Below are 11,452 nucleotides of genomic sequence, written 5' to 3' on the forward strand. Positions count from 1 at the left end.
TCCACACTGCTGGCCCCTGTTTGCACTTCTCATGCATTTCTAGTCTCTGTTCATTTCCTTTTTATTTGTCAATGTTTTTTGCTAAAAAAAAAATAAAACTTGGAAAAATATAAGAAAATAAAATCACTATAAATTTTACCCCCCGAAAACTGCTGCAAGCAAAATGTGGGTCTTTCGTGTGATTATTTAAAGCTGTGCTTGTACTTTTTAACACATTACTATACACCTGTTGGCGTGTGTGTTCATGAACATTAAGTAATGCCTTTGGTGTGGTTCCATATTCCTCTGCACGTCCGTCATGGCTGCACAGCACTGCGGTGCCCAACCACACGGTTCCCTTTGAAGCGCGATGTTACAGCGCTGTGGGCCCTTCACATCTGGGACAATCACAGGTGGGCTTGAGGAAGGACTTCCACGGAAGCTCTGGATTCAAAAGGGAATGTGTTTCACTTGCTTTATTTTTCTCTATTGGAGAGGCAGGGAGAGAACTCACTGGGTCCCCTGGCTCACTCCCCTGAATGGCAGCAATGGCCAGGGCTGAAGCCAGGAGCTGGAACTCCACCTGGGCTACCATGAGTGACAGGACCCCCTTCCTTGAGCCCAGAGCTGCCCCCTGGTTGACAGCAGTAGGAAGCTGGGTGTCAGGCACCTGGTCCAGGGAACGCTGTCCTGGTGACATTTAGTAGGGGGTGACATTCCTTCCACACAGAGGCAGCATTCCACCCTCCAGGGAGGACCTGGATTCCCTGGTGAGTGACTGTCTCCCTCTAGTTTGAGGTCTTTTTCCTTTCATCCCGTCAGATGGGGCTGAAGGGCCTGTGGGGTCTGCAGGGCTGAGGCACCAGGCCACAGCACCAGGCTGGGGCAGCCCGCGTGGCAGCGGCGCCATCTGCCGGGCGAGTGTGTCATAGCGGGGCGGGCGGCAGGGAGCGCGGGCGGCTTTCCGCGCTGGTCCGCGACGGGCAGGCGCCACCTGGCGGGCGAGCCGGGGCAGCGCGCTCCCTCTGGGAGGGTCTGGGGACAGACAGCCCTGAGCCCTACAGCCTCTTGGCCTGGATGGCAGAGCGCCTGTGGATCCTGAGCCAGTGACCAGGCCGTTATAAAAAGCCAGGCTTCGTCGAGCAGCGCAATGACCGCTGGGGTCAGTGCATCCGATTAGACCAGGTCCTTCCTGTACATTGGAGAGCAGCAGAGCCGGGGCAGGAAACAGGGACCCCCAAATCCTGGCGAATGAAAGGGGTGGGGTGTGGCCCGCCTGCCTGCCTCTCTTTCCTTTCCTTTCCTTTCCTTTCCTTTCCTTTCCTTTCCTTTCCTTTCCTTTCCTTTCCTTTCCTTTCCTTTCCTTTCCTTTCCTTTCCTTCCCTTCCCTTCCCTTCCCTTCCCTTCCCTTCCCTTCCCTTCCCTTCCCTTCCCTTCCCTTCCCTTCCCTTTCCTTTCCTTCCTTCCTCCCTCTCTCCCTCCCTCCCTCCCTCCCTCTCTCTCCCCTCTCTCCCCTCTCTCCCCTCTCCCTTCCTGCCTCTCTCCTCCCTCCTCCTTCCCTCTTTCTAAGATTTATTTGAATTTTTTTTTAAGTAGATCCGGAGAGAGAAGGAGAGATGTTCCATCTTGCTGGTGCCCTGCTCAAGTGGCTGCAATGGCTGGAGCAGAGCTGATGCAAAGCTGGGAGCCAGCAGGTTCTTCTGGATTTCTCACGTGGTTGCAGGGTCCCAAGGCCTTGGGCCATCCTCTGCTGCTTTCCCGGCCATTAGCAGAGAGCTGGATCAGAAGTGGAGCAGCCAGGACTCCAAGCAGCGCCCATAGAGATGCTGGCACGGCAGGCTGAGGATGAGTGTGCTATGTCACAGCACCTGTTCTGGACAGAGCTTTCCTAACTGTGGACCTGGACAGTTATTGTATTTTATGGGTTTTAGAGGATAAGTTACTGTGTCAGTTAGTGAGTAAAAATAAACACGGTGATCCAGGCAAGAGCCGGCAGAGTTTGTGAAAAGGTGCCATACACATATGTACACACACGCACACACACGTACACACACAGGCAACATGCCCACGCAGTACAAGCACACAATACGTACATGCATATATACATACAGACATCCATGAACATGTTCACACAAATACATGCAGATACATGCACAGAGACACACAAACACATGCATATGCCCACACAATACAGACACACATGTACAGTCACACACATACACACACGCACCCATACACACATGTAAATGCACACACAGAAGCCAGAGTCCAGCTCCAGCTGAGTTCAGAACTCGTTCATGGAGTAGGCGTAAAGAGAAAAATGGACCACTACGATTTCATGATCATAATGGACAATACAGAAGCCATTACAAGCTCTGGCACAGCCTTTTGACGTCATGGTCAAGTGGGTGTTTCCAAGGATAATCCTGCCAATTGTTTCACCTTAAAGCTTTCAATACATGGTTCGTATCAATCAGAAACACATTCCTACTACAATCCTGATTCTACAACTTAATCTTGAATCAGTTAAGGGAGGAAATGCATCACAAAAAGGGGAGGAACTGAAGATCAAGGATGGTCAGTGGGGGCAGCAGAGACAGAGACAGCATGGATTGTGAAAGGCCCTTTTGCAAGACATTATCACCAACATGAACTGCCAAGCTCGCATTGACAGTGAACACCAACTCCGCAAACAATGCCTGAATAGATTACAGAATTCTCAGCAGGGTGGTCGGTGTCCTCGCAAGGGGAGGTGGAGATGCCTTCAGGTGGATGCAGAGACGTGCACCGGGCCCTGCCAGGCAGCGGGGAATTCCTTGTGGTCCTGCCTGCAATTGCTGGGGTCCATGCAGTGCATGGTGGACACGAAGGTGTGAAGAGTATGGTTCCATTGAGGCAGGCCCGGTGGATGTCTCTACAACCACCTGAACGCAGCTCCACCTTCCTTTGCATGGGCACCAGACCACCCTGCGGAAAAATTCCCATCCATCCAGGCATTGTTTGCTGCTGTGGAGTTGGCTTTTTACTTAATGTGAGCTTGGAGGTTAATGTCAATAATAACATCTTGCAAAAGGGCCTTCCATTATTCCTACTGTCTTGGCTGTCCCCATTGAACTGGAGCTAATGTAGGGACCTGTATTTAAGGTTTCATTCTTTTCTTGCTCTTTAGGTTCTTCTTTTCTTTGGAATACAAGATTGAGTTGTAGAATAAAAATTGTAGCAGGAACTTCTAGAGTTTTTAGGTGAAACAAACGGCAGAATTATTTTTGGAAATACCCGCTGGACCATGACGTCAAAAGGCTGTGCCAGAGCTTGTAATGGCTTCTGTATAAATAAAGCGGACAGCTTTCCCGCATTGTCCGTTATGATCATGAAATTGTAGTGGTCCATTTCTTTCCTCTTTACGCCTCATCCACGCACCTTTGCGAGTTCTGGACTCAGCGGGAGCTGGTCTCCAGCATGCAATGGAACAGTTCTCTTCACACTTTTGTGTCCCCCCACCAGGTTCACAGACTTGAGCCCACAGACACACATACATGCATATGCCCAATGATACATGCACACTGGCACACACATGCACACATGCCCATAGAACACACATGCACACATGCCCATAGAACACACACATGCACATATGCTCATTGAACACACACATGCATACACAGGTGCACACACGTGCATGTGGTGACACATGGTGACATGGTGTTTGAGGAGAGTGATTTGAAAGGAAAAGTCATGAGGACCGTCAAGTTGTATGAATGTCTTAGGGGCAAGAAGTGAAGCTGGGAGAGCAGGAAGCTAGGGTGCCCGTGGCAGGGCTGCCTGTCAGGGAAATCGCTGGGCTGCGGATGTGGGCAGCCACATCCAAGAACAGGAAGTGGGGTGGGCCCTGGATTGTGCCAAGTGGCCGGGCACACTATCTACCTTGCCACACATCCCCACTCACATGATGGGGCCAGGAAGAGGAGCACGGGAGTTGTAAGTGGTGCTGGTGACCTATCTGTGACATTGTGGCCTGGAGGGAGCAGGCGTGAGTCTTCAAGGGTGTGCCTCCTGTGCCGTGGGAGTTCAGAGGTTTGAAACTGAGCTGTGGGACCAGTGCAGTGGCACAGTGGAATAGGTCACTACTTGTACCGCCAGCATCCCATATGAGCGCTGCTTCAAGTCCTGGCAGCCCTGCTTCTGGTCAATCTCCCAGCGAATACATCTGGGAGAGCTGCAGAAGGAGCCCAGGTGTTTGTGCTGCTGCTGTCCATGTGGGAGCCTGGGTAAATGTCCACGCTCTGCTCCCTGCTTCAGCCTGGCCCATCCCTGGCCACTGGGCCATTTGGAGAGTGGGCCCGAAGATGGGAGATCTTCTCAGTCTCTCCCTCTCTATAACTCCAACTTTCAAATAAACATGTAATGAAGTTATTGTTGTTTTAATGTGAGTTATTTATAGGTTCTAAGCCAAATATGATGCATCATTATTAGACTTGCAGAGAGCTGGCCATGGGCCGCCAACTCCTGGACTGCCTCTCAGTGACATTCAAGGCCACTGTGAGTTGTGCCTGTCATGACGCCCACCTCTTGGTGACGGGGGTTCTGCAGCCACGTTAGCTTCCTAAGTGCATCGCCAGCTCAGGTGCCTGGGGACAGCTTTATCCTGCGTGCCTGTTGGAGCCATGAGGAGGCCGTGCCCTCTCTCAGGTCATCACCACGCAGGCCTCACTGTGCAGCTCCCAGAGCAGTTGAAGCCCCCTGGTCACCACAGCTCTAGAAAGGAAGCATGGACAGATGAATTTCGAGCCCGGATTTTTCTCACTTGCACATGAAAGCAACATAAAAGATTACTGACGAGAGAATTTCACATTCGGTTTTTGATGTGTGTGTCACACGTCAGCCCAGTTCAGTCCTGCCCACGTGGCCTGTAGCTGCTGTATTTCCCACCTGGGTTGTCATAGATGTAGCCACTTCCTCTGAGGGCTAGAACGTCTTCTGTCCATCCTGTCTGCTTGCCTGGGGGCCGGTGCCAAGGCTGGGCTGGGTGCCCTACCCCACCATTCTCACTCACTGATGTGGTACCCTCTGCATGACTGTCCCTGGAGATGGGACCTGGGGCGGCAGGGGGAGGATCGAGGGGCCCTCATCATGTCATTAGTGTCCTTGCAAGAGGAGGCACAGAGTGCGGTCTTGCTCTCTGTCCCTTCCATGTGAGGAGCAGGTGACCATCACCTGAACGTGGCCTTGATGATTCCTAGACCTTGGACATCCATCTGAGCGGTGAGAAAACGTGTTTCCTGCAGGTTCAGACACGTGGTCTGTAGTATTCTGTTACTGCAGCCTGAGCTGACTCGAACAGAGAGCTGATGTTCTGAAGGCTTCCCCCACCTAGACTTTCTCACCAGATTGAAGAGCAGGGCACTTGCTCCTGCCTCGAGATGTCAAGTGGAGCTGCTGGCTGCAGACGCCTTGCTGGGGGAGGGCATGGCTTGCTGCAGCCTTGGAGAAATAGCCTTGCCCTTGCACAGTAGGCAGAGAGAGCCTGGCCAGAGGGCCGTGGAAATCAGCACACCCATGTCCCCACCACCTTCTCGCGGCACCTGCTGAGCTAGTGTCTCTAAGGAAAGACCATGTCACCTGGCCTCTCTTCCATCTCTCCCCCTCCCTCTTTCCTTCCTTCTATTTAAGATGGGGAACAAAACAGAGCAAAAGAAGAAACAAGAGAGAAAAGGAGAGTGTTCTGTCCAGATGCCTGTAACAGCCAGGGCCTGGCCAAGCTGGGAGCCCAGAAGGCAAGCTGGTCTCCAAATGTGGGTGGTGGGAACTCAAGGACTCGCGCCATGGCACCTGCCACATCCTTGGGGTACACAGTAACAGGAACCAGGACTGCAGCCAGGGTTTAAAGCCAGACTGTGCACTAGGAGATGCAGGAAGCCCAACCTTTAGGCCAAAGACTCACCACGGCCTCACTCTCAATCTACTACCCCATGGCTCTAACCTGAGCTGTCACAGCTTCTTGTTTTCATGCAGAAGGAATTCAGACCTGACGCGGGTTTAACAGAGGCAATGAAGCACAGCACAGCTGATGGGCCAGGCGGGCAGCTCAGGGGAGACCTCAGTGCGTAGTCGGCATACAGGCTGCCGTTCTTGTGCACATGGATACGGGCCCGTGTCCTGCCCTCTTTCCTCTTTGGGGAAATCATGGGTGTGGACTCCCCCCACTCCTCCCTGGACCTTCTCAGCACTGTGTTATCACAGCTGACAGCCACCTTGGTACAGGGCGGGGGGACCATCCTGCACTTGCCCAGGGGGAGGGCTGAACCCTCTGACGGGGCTGCCAGGCAGGAGCAGGCCCTGAAGGTGCAGTGTTGGGCATCCTTCCGGGCTTGTGTCTTTATTCCACTGTGCAGAAATCTGTTTTCTATAGAAATTCCCATTTTCTTCAGCTCCTCTTTTTTATATGTAAATGTTATTTTTAAACAATGATCACATGGTTGATCAGGGTGAGGAAGGTCAAGGTTTAGGGACAATGGGGTGAACTCATTGCATCCAAATGTGCTATTTCTTCTTGTTTCTGGGGAAAGGGGGGAGACAAAGGGAAAACCACTCATGATTTCCACACACCCAGTACCAGGGATGAGGAACCAGCACCTCCTATCAACCCAGGGTCTCAGTGTGTACTTACTCCGAGGGTTCTGTCCAGGTGGTGTGGAGAGTTCTGACGTGCTGCTGATGTCACTGACCCGAGGATGATGTCACCCTCCCAGTGTCCGTTGGCTCCATGCACTGAGATTTTTGCTGTCACCGTTTGCTTGGGGTAGTTGTCCAGTTTGTTCTGTTCTCCTTCTTGTGCTACAGCACTAAGTGTGCTTCCCCAGCCCTTCTTCCCACGCAGACGAGAGTCTACCTAGCTGCTTTAATCAAGCCAAGACTCCCTACCCTCCCAGACCAGTGTTCCTCCCTCTAACGTCACCTTTTCCAGGTGGGGACCTGCTGGTGGTCCTCGTGTCACGGTGACCTGCCTCACTAAGGAGAAGAGAGTGCCCATTGGCTCCATCTGGACCCCCACACCCTGTCTGTGCTGCCGCCCTTGCCAGCACCTCCATGGAATCCAGGGCCTGACCCGTCCCCTTCCTCCACGTTGCACCCTCAGCAGGGCAGCCTCCTTCTCCCTCCAGCAAATGCTCCAACCAGGGTATGAGGACAGTTCCTCGGGAGATAATGGTCTTCAACAAATAACACTGGGCAGCCGCATGGACACCATGCAAACAGTGAAGATGGAGCCCATGTCCTCTAAGCCAGAATATGTCACAGAATTACATGTAAGTACTCCAACTGTGATGCCCTTGGATAAAATCCGTGTGAGCTTGGCTGGACAGTGGTGGCTGATGCAAAAACAGAGTGACAAAGGAAGAAAAAGTGAAAGGGATTTCATCAAGACCAAAGACATTTGTGTTTTGTCATGATTAAGGAAAAAACATATAGGATGGAAGAAAATCAGCACAAAAGATCTATCCAACGAGGGGCTAAAGGTTAGAATAGATGAGAGATCTCGCCAAAGCTTACAAAGAATGTGTGCTATGAAAATCATAATAATAAAAACCTGTCCATATGTAAGAATCATTTGTCCTAAAGTAACTCATCTTTTCATTCCATTTTTGGACAAAATCTTGAAGTACCTTTGCATAAAGAACTTGCATAACCCCAATAAAAAGAAATGACTGGGTTAAAATGAGCAATTTGCATATAAAAATCATGCCAGCCTCCTTCATCAGTTATGCAGACCACTACCAGGGCAGGAGTTGTGGTCCAGCACATCGCATCACAATTTCACAACTCCCACATCAGTGTCAGCACACCTGGTTCCAGTCCCGGCTGCTCTGCTTCCAATCCAGCTTCCTGGTGACATGCCTGGGAAGCAGCTGGAGTTCCTCCTCCCACGTGTGAGACCTGGATGCAGTTCCTGACCCTTGGCTTTAGCCTGGCCCAGCACGCCCACAACATCCTCAGGTGAGAGGTTACTGGCTCAGAGACAAACCCCTTCACATCTGGAGCTGCTGCCCCACAGTGGAGTCTCTCACCAGCACTCCTCCTGTTTCTCCAGCAGGTGTCTGTACCTGCCATGCACAAAGCTCTTACCCAGCTCTCCACTGTCCTCCCTCTGCTGCCCCAGGGACAATCCTCAGGCGGCTCTTCCTTGAACGTGGACTACTGGCATGACCAACGGTTCCCCCTCCCCTGGCGTCCCGAACCTCACTTGCCTGGTCCTTCTGCCCCCCTGCTTGTTGCCGCTCCCCTCCCTGAACCATAAGGCCTGGACTCTCCTGGCTCGAGGCCCATTTCCAGGGCTCTCCTCGCTGTGCTCCCCAAGGTTCTGTGGCTTTTTGGCCCCAGAAACGGACATGAGCACGATGTGCCACCCAGACAAGGCTTCCTGGAGCTTCTGCTGAAACACGAAATCAGCCTGCGGTTTGGCCTGGGGTTGGATCCATGTCAGGCTGGGAGGGACTTGAATGAGTGAGTCCTGTTCCCTTCTGCCTCACCCGCTCTCTGCCCACACTCACTAGCATGGGCCGCCCACCTACTCATGGATTAGTCACTTGTAATTCCCAGATGTGTTGTGAGCCAGGATGCCTCTCAGCCCACACAGTCTCTCCACGTCTGGCTGGTAACTCCAACCTCACATCCTAGAACAGAGATCCTGCGACCCCATCGCCCATCCCTCTGCACGCCTGCACCAACCACAGCCACCAACCAGCACAGCGCAAGTAGTTCTTCCCCTGGCCTTTTCTGGCCTCGCCCTTTTACAAAGGGGACTTAGACCAGCTGCTCTGCCATGAGGACTCCCACAGCTCCTGCCTCACTGCAATCCAGAGGATGCTCTGCAACACTTTTGGAGTTTCATCTCTGCTCCCCTCCAGCTCCATCTCTGCCACCTCCTCCCCTGCACACTCAGCTCCAGCCACGTGGGCCATTTCCCGGCCCCTTGCCTGTCCCAGGAACAGCCCCACCCACCCTGGTGTCTGTGTACTTCTGCTTCCTCTGCCTTCCAGGTTCTTCTCTCACGTCTCTGCCTAGCTCTGGGTCTCACTCCCATCAGGACTGGACTCATCTCACCCTGTTGGTGATGCTGCTGTTCTGCTCTGCCTGACTTTTAGCCCCGGTGCACGCTCCACCTGCACACTTCTGCATGAGATGCTTCCCCACTGAGCAGAAGATGTGCAGCAAAGGGAAGAGTGCTGAGGAAACACACAGAAAAGCCCACCAGCGTGGGGCTGGACCAGTGAGGGACACCTGCAACCAGACAGGTCAAACCTAGGGAGCTGGAACATTCACACCCCTGCAAAGTGATGCTGTTGCCTTAACTGTCAGTCTGACATGCTCCACTTCTTAGGATGCTCCTGAGTGAGCATGCTCAGATCCCACCCCAGGCCTTACAAGAAGAGGCAGCAGGCTTTGCCCTGTGGGCCGCACTCCGGTCTTCCTCCCCACTGCTCTGATGCACATCTCCTGCTGGCAGCTTTAGCGCTATTCCTCCCTCTTGTTCTCTGTGTGCAGGGCAGCCCACTGTTGCACATGAATGTGTGTTTGTTCCCCCTTGGCAAATAAATTCTCTTCCTCTCTATGATAATCCTGGTCTCCACTGAAGGTTTCTGTGGCTACAGGAGGCCAGAGGCTGGACTGAAATTCATGTGGGCACCACCCACATCTTGCGTGTCTCCAAACACAGCTTCCTGAGTCGGCCTCTGCCTGGTGCTGGGAGGACGTGATGTGTGGGGGTCTCACGCAATGGGGCAGGGGAAGCTCCCCTCTCTCCCGCCCCCCAGTGCCTGAAGCTTTGCTCCCTTCTGGCTGGGGAGACACAGTGGGCAGTCACTGCCCTCCAGAAAGCCTGTTCTTTGGAATCAGAGAGCCTGGCAGGACCCCCATGCAGATGCTCCAAGGACTGAAACTTCCCTTTGTTTTTGCCCAGAAGTGCCTGGCTGTGCCTGCCTGCGTGCCTCACTCTCCCCTCCCCAGGCCTGTTTGGACCGTTGGAACAATCTGGTCCAAGTTGGACACTGGGAGCTTTGGCAGAGCCAGTGGGAGATCAGATGCCAGGAGAACCTGGAGAAGCCAGAGCAGTGGTCATGGTTACTTGTCCTGCCATGACCCTGACCGAGCATCAGGGTGTGGCTGCTCTCAGGGGCCTTGGCTTCCCAGCCTACAGGGAAGGGAATGTGGCCTGAAGGGCCTCCCTCGGGTTCTCACACTCCCTTTCCAGGGAGAGCCATCTGCACTCAATCTGTGCCCCCCTTCTGTTTCTACTCAGATCCAAGGCAGTGGGAGGTGGAGAAGGGCAAGAGACTGGTGAGCTAGCAGCCCCATTGCAGGCAGCCACCCGACACAGCAGTGCCCTGCACAGCCTGGCCCGTGGCCCTGCCTCTGCTATCTTCCTTGTGCTACTTCCCCATGGCTTCATGGAAGCTCCCCCTGTGCCTGGACACTCTTTACAGTGGCCCTTCAGCTGTGTGCAAGGGCACCTGCTGGGGCATGGGACAAGGGAAAGCAGCGAGGGAAAGGCCTGGGCAATACCCAGCAGCAGTTCTCCTGAACACAAGACGAGTGGGGAAGGCATGGCCAGGGACAAGGCTTTGTGTTCTTGGCTTTCTAACAGATTCATTTTGTTTTTAAATCAGTATTTGTGTGTGTGTGTGTGTGTGTGTGTGTGTGTGTGTGTGTGTGTGTGTGTGAGTGACAGAAGAGGTAGAGTTTCATCCACTGGCTCATCTGGCTGGTACTGTGTCAGACCAATGCCAGGAACATCTTCCTCCAGGTCGCCCACATGGGTGGCAGGCACCCAAGCAGTTGGACCACCATATGCTGCTTTCCTATCCTATGTACCATTAGTAGACAGCTGGATCAGAGTGGAGCAGCTGGGACTCAAACTGGAGCCCCTGTCAAATTCCAGCGTCCTCCCACACGCGCACTCATGGAGAACTCCAGAAGCCTCTTTCAGATTTGAGATGGTTCAGGCTATTCCTCGGGTCTCTGGGGGCATGGCCCTGGGTAGAACTTGAGAAATGGGCCTTCTTGCTCTCCTCAGGCCCTCCTGTACCCCTGGCCCCTCTTGCCTTTGCCTTCCCCCTGGACCATCCCCGGCTTTAGCTTAGACCCTACAATCAATTTGTCCTTGTCAAGCCCAGAGCCCAGAAGCCCCTGTGCATCACGGGACAGCTGAAGGTCCACTCTGGTCAATCACCAAATGCTGATTAGCACATCACAACACCACTACCACCACCACCTCTGGGCACGGGGTTTTGTGGCACCTGTTCCACTCCGGAATCAGCTTCCTGCTAATCCAACCTGGGGCTCCTACACCCACATGGGAAACCCAGAAAACTCCTGACTTCTACCTGCCACAACCCTGGCTGTGGCCGTTGCAGAAATGTGGGCAGTGAGCCAGCACAGAGATTATTGTCAACAACTGTACCTTTTAATAATTTTTAAA

This window comes from Ochotona curzoniae, unplaced genomic scaffold (genome assembly GCF_017591425.1).
Source record: "Ochotona curzoniae isolate NIBS_2020 unplaced genomic scaffold, NIBS_Ocur_1.0 contig_2699, whole genome shotgun sequence".
In the NCBI taxonomy this organism is placed as follows: domain Eukaryota; kingdom Metazoa; phylum Chordata; class Mammalia; order Lagomorpha; family Ochotonidae; genus Ochotona; species Ochotona curzoniae.